We start from the raw sequence: 6102 nt of genomic DNA on the forward strand, positions 1-6102 counted from the left end.
AAATATATCCAAAGCACTGGTTGCAAAGAGCATCTGGTGTTTCAAACTGTTTTCTTCCTGGCAGTGTTGGGATGAATACTGCATGCTACCAAAGAATGGCACTGATTCTCTTAAGCAGTTTTAAGAAGATAGAACAGAAAATTATCACCAATCATTGGGCTCTGTATTTGGGGAAAAGTGAACTGAAATGACACTTTTGTGTAAAGCTGAAGATACTGCACATGTCCTCCATTTTGCATGGGCTTTTCTGTTGTCTTTGGGATTTGAAAGGGGAATGCATGCAGCTGGCTGGGAAGCTGCCCAAACTGGGCTCCATGATGATCTGGCATAAAGAGCTCTGGTGTGGAAACCAGCAGTCCCAGCCTGTGACGCTGCTGAGGAGCAGAGAGGGGTAAACACCTCTTCAGCTGAGCTGGTGGCTACATTCAGAGCAAATGAGAAGGGATGGGTAAATGTGTTTTAAAAATAAAGCTACTGCATAAAACTGAGAGGCTAATAAATATCAGCCTTGTTGTTTCTATACTAACAAGTTCTTGGTGTCTCAGTGATGTGTGGTGAGCCTTATGTAGAGACAGTCTGGCTGACACCTATGTTGAGCAGTGATCATTCCAAGTCTATAGTCAGGAAGGGCAGGGAGTCATAGAAAGCAAGACTGCAGGGCAGCCCAAGCCATGGGCCAGGCTTGCACAGCCTCATAAGAAAAGTAACTGAACCAGGTCTGGTTCATGCTCTGCTCCCTCCCTGCCTCTTGGGGGAAAATGAAACCCTTCCAGGATTTGTGGTACACCGGTTCCTGCTCTGTACTGGATTATTTTTGGCCATGGGTATTGCAGAAAGTGAGACCAAGTTTATTTGTTTCTTCGCCTTTGTGTGTGAGAAGCAGATTTGTGGCCTCTTAGAGGTGTTCTCACCTGCCTGCACCATGACAGGAGAGCTGCAGAACTGAGGGGCTTTGCAATGGCTGGGTGCAGCTCTAAGCCACGAGGCAGCCCTGGCTGGACCTCTGGACCCTGCCTAGGTCCCCACTGTGCTGGAGGGAAAAAAGCTGCAGACCACAGCATGTTCTATATAGAGCTCGTGGCCTTCTGCCCCTGGGGTTTTGTCTTGTGGGCAGAAGCAGCAAAGGAAGAGCTCCTGACTCCCGGCTGAAGAGTGAATTCCACCTTGACTGCATTTTCTTCAGCAAAATTCATCAATGGATATTTGTGTGAAAGAAGGAAGGCTTGTGCAGGAATCCTGGACTAAAGCAGTTGCAAAGGACAGTGACAGTAGTGTGACTAAAGTGCAATTTGACTCAGATATAAACCAGCGCTGTATTTTGGCAGGCTGTGCTATAGCCATGGAAACAGATGCATTTGAGTACTTGGCACTGCTTTATGTACAGCGTCCCTTCGACTTCTCCTTGGTGGCACCACTTGCAACTGTGTTGCACAGTAACTTCAAGGCTGAACCCCTGCTCCCTTTCCCTCACTAACCACTGCTGACTGAGAGTGGCTGCAGAGGTTCCAGGACAACAGGAGGGATTATGTAACAGAGCACTGGTTCCAAAGGGAGAAGCAGAACAGCAGCACAGCTGCCTGTATTGCTGCCTGACCTTGCTGATGTCAGTGAGAGTTGGACACATTCAAGTGTTGAGTGTGTTCAGCTTAGATGAGAGAGCAGATCATGTACTTGGAAAATAGTGGCTGGAACATTTGCAGCACACTGGGGCTTTTTCTTTTTCAATCCTTAAAAAGGGAAGCCTGCTTCAGCTTGTCTCTCCCCATCTCTCTGCATGCATGTCTCTGGAGGGCAGCTATGACTTCCTCTGTTGCTGGGTAGAATAGATGACATCCAACACAGTAGCAACAATTTGGGGATCCTTAAAAATAAAAACTGCCAGGAATAGATAGAAGAGGCACAGTATGAAATATATATATATATATCCTCTCCCTTCATGGGGACCACAGACTCTGCATCTAAAGGGATCTAAGATGTGGTGGGACCACATGCATAGACTTGTCTCATTGCTGTTGCTATTGCTCTTCCATAGATAAAGTGTGGCTGGCCCTATCTATTTATATAGTGTTTCCAAGTACTGGGAAGGATTTTGTAAATTTGTGGTCCAAGGTAAATTCCGCATTCCATCCTAAATTGCTACCATAACATCCTTTGACAGTTAATGCTACAGGTGTGTATTGGCTGTGGAAAAAAAGCACTTTGTTGGGTAATTATTTCATGCAAGCTGGTATGTGAGCACTTCATTTTATCTCTTCCAGTTGTATCATGTGAAAAATAATGAATAATTGCATCTGTTCTCCTGGATTCCATTGATGATTTAATGTGTCATCATTATTATCACCTCCTAGTAACCTATTTTTTTCCAGGCTGGGAAGTCCTCATTTATTTAACATCTGCTCATATGGAAGATGCTCTGATTATCATGGTCATCCTTGTCTGTATATTTTGTATTTCTGCTCTAGCTAATTTAAAGGAATGAGAGCTCCACACTGTATGCAAAATGTGAACTCAAAGTTCATCTGGAACAATGTTTTCTGGCCTGATCTGTTTGCCCACTAGTTCAGAATGCTTTGCCTCTTTGGCCTTTATTGCTTAGCTAATGTCTTCATTAAACAGTTCAGAGAGGCTGGGATCTCTTTTCTGAGCAATAGCTCAGAAAATTTAACCTTTTATGTAGGTCTATCAATGTCTTTCCCAATATCTACTGCTTTGTATTTATCAGCACCAAATTAATATGTGATTTTATCTCCCGCTTCTCAGAAACATTAAATCCTTCATGACTCTTTGCAGTAAATTTTAGTTTAGTCTGCCTTGAATATTGACTCTGTGTGTGTGCTGCATGCACCAGGGGTGGGAGGCAACAGCCAAAGTAATAGCAAAGTGCAGTGGACAGGTCTGACTGCCAAGAAGTGATGGGTCCCTGAGGACATATTATCATCTGGCTTCTGAATGGCACAAATGAAAGCAGCTGCCAACCGTTTTCATCAGTCTGGGCTTTGTCTCCCTCTACAGAACAAATGTCAGGTCATTATTTAAAGAGGAGCTCAGCATGGGCAAATTTCCGGAGTGCTGAATGAGCTGTCATCCTGGAGATTAGTTTTCTGGGATATCATATAGGTAGACAGGGTGAATCACAAATCTTGTGGGAGAACATTCCTCCGAACACAGCCTTTGGATGTATGTCTGGAGTATAGAGTTGAGTTGGAAGGCTGCTGCCTAGCATGCATTCACAGCACCGGGCAGCAGAAGTGGGGCTGCAAACATAGGAGTGATAAATGGGAGGGGAATGAAGCTGCTGTTGAAGTACAGTGGAGTGCGATGGCATTTCTTACACTCAGGAAGGCAGCTCCGTGCAAGTGCAGAAGTCTAGTGTTGTGCTCATGTATTCCAGCATTTTAAATGTGTGTACTTCTGTGAAAATTTGTACCAAGCTGAGACTCTTGACTACATCCTTAGTAAAGGTTACCAGTACCTACAGTTCCTAATTTACAGGCAGTGGACTTAAAGTGACAATCTTAAAATTGTAGTCAGTTTCTGAGGAGAAATATTAATACACCCTATGTTATTCTGCCCTTGCCTGGGTTTCCTTCAACTGAGAAGTGAATGTGCTGCCGTTTCACTGGAATGATCAGTTATCACAGAAAAGTGACATTTTCATTCTATTCACTGTTATATGTTGCTCTTTTCAAATGTATTTTTTTTCATTAGTATGGATTTAATGAAGAAGTGAAAACGTTAAGGTATCAGTTAAGCTTCATTCATTGATTCAGTGGATAATTTACTATAAAATGACCTGAATTACATTTCTTAAATGACAAACATTAGTGTCTGGACCCAGCCACAAAGAGAAACTAAATTTAGGACAAAACAAGCCAAATTCTGGCCTGGTTTAGTCCAGCTAATTTCCTACCTTTCCATGTGGAAAAAAAATAGGAAATACCGAGCCAGCGACATAGTCAAATAAGCCCCGTGAGAAGGATTAGTTTTCCCTCCAGTCGCCTTTCCCGGACGCGGCTGTAGGGGAGGGCCCGGCGCCGCGAGGTGGCGCTGCCGCACCGGCTACGGCCGCGCCGGGGCCGCGCCGGGGCCGCGCCGGGGCCGCGCCGGGGCCAGCAGCCCTCAGCCGCGGGGTGGCAGAGCCCGCGGGTGTGCTCCCGGGACTCAGCCCCAAGCCCCGCAGTCCCGGCGTGTGCAGGAGCTGCGCCCCGGGCTGCCCTCGCCCCGCAGAGCAGCGGGGGAAGCAGCGAGCCTACACCGGCACCCGGGGTACGGGAGGGCGAGACCCCGCGGCCCGGGGCTTCCCCTGCCCGTGGGGATGGATCCCTGCAGGAGAGCCATTGCTGCTCAACAGCCACCGCTTTGCACTCTAAGGACAGACAATTCGCTTTAAAGCGTAGTTTTACCCCAAAATTATTAAAAATTAGAAGATGCAACAGATTAAGAGAAGTAGCTGCTCCTAGCCCCACACTCCATCACTCTCAAATTCATTAATCTGCCTAAGCTCCACAAAGTTGAATAGCACTTACGTAAGTCCATCAGCCCTAGGGGAACACGAGGCCTTGGTGCGCTGGCCGGTGCCTGTCAGCTTGCTCATTCTCTCGGAGTGTCTCTTTCCTCTCAGACAGACGGACCATATATTTAGAATAGTGGTGCTGCTGCACTAAGATGCCACTGCTTCCAGAGAACAGGCTGTTAAAGGAAATAAACACACAAGTTAAGAAGAGATCTTTTCAACTATCTTTCAAAGTTAAATCTTTGCAGATGGACAGATTTAGTCCAGATGGAGTAAAATATCATGTTCAGTTTCTATTTTGTTTAGGAAATTAAATATTAGACTCCTGGCATCAGTAAGTTATTTTCCCTCTTTTTATAGACCACATTCATTCATATGTCCCACTCTAAAAGCAGGCCTCGCTGTCCATTGGTTTTCTCTCAGTAACAAAGGACTCTGACGGTGCTGCTTCCTTTCCTTCTTGGCACAGTCCGTTCTGCTGCTTGGGCTCGGAGTTCATCCAAACACGTGCCATTTGTAGGGCACTACTGCTCTGTAGGCCAGCAAGGCTTTTCCAAGATTTTGACATGTGTTTGGCCACTCGAAGGGTAACTTCAGCTAAATATTGTAAATCAGGTGAAGCTCACAGAGGTGACTTTTTATCTCTCAGCCTTTCAGCTCCGGTGATACACTTGCCTACTCAGCCATGGTGCTCTAATGCTGTTCCTGTTTACCCCTCCGGCAGCAGTTCCCCGGTGTAACAAATGGAATTGTGCTGGTCTGGCACTCTCTGTTTAAAAATGACGTATGGTTAAGTATTTTAAATTTACCAAATTGCTAATGATTTTCAAAGGCTTTGAGTGATTATAGCAGCCATTGATTTTTCAGACTTCAGCCTATGCTATAATTCAGACGCTCCGCAAAGGAAGTCATGCACAATTGTATTTATCCATCATTCACAGTGAGGCCTGTGCAATTACCATTGCAAGCGTCAGGTATTGTGTTTGCCCTGTTAACTTACATTAGGAACCTGTAGTGAAGCTGTGAAATAGCAGTTGTCTTAAGACATTTCCTGTGGTAAGGATTTTATTAAAGAGATTTACATAGCCATAAACTGCAAAGGAGGATGTTTGATGCAAATTGATGAGACTTATATTTGAATGTGTTGTAGTGTCTGCAAGTGCGCTAGAAATCCTACAAAAGTATTGCTACATCCACAGACTGCATTGGGAGTAACCAGTACTGCCTGACTTTGGGCTTTTTAAACATTTAACAATTTTGACAGTCAGCAGCAGTGCTTGGAAATCTGGTTAAAAATGACCAGATTTTTTGCAATCAGGCCAGGATTCGGGTTGGAAGTTGGGCACAGGGCAATGCTGTGGGCGGTGTCATGGCACTATGCCTCCACCCTAGGCACTGCATGACCTATCTGCCCCATCCGACACAGTGATGCTCCCTAGACACTGTTGCTACTACATGAGGGACCTTCTTACTCGCTCCCTTGGGGTGTTGAACCTTCTACCTGCTGTAAAGTCTGTCTGGACTTTGGGAACCTTCAAATTTCCAGTCAGAGGGGGAACTATAAAGAGAGGATGAACATTTCACAACCC

Source organism: Pseudopodoces humilis, chromosome 8 (genome assembly GCF_049639895.1).
Source record: "Pseudopodoces humilis isolate 2021_Gansu_Grassland_sample_001 chromosome 8, ASM4963989v1, whole genome shotgun sequence".
In the NCBI taxonomy this organism is placed as follows: domain Eukaryota; kingdom Metazoa; phylum Chordata; class Aves; order Passeriformes; family Paridae; genus Pseudopodoces; species Pseudopodoces humilis.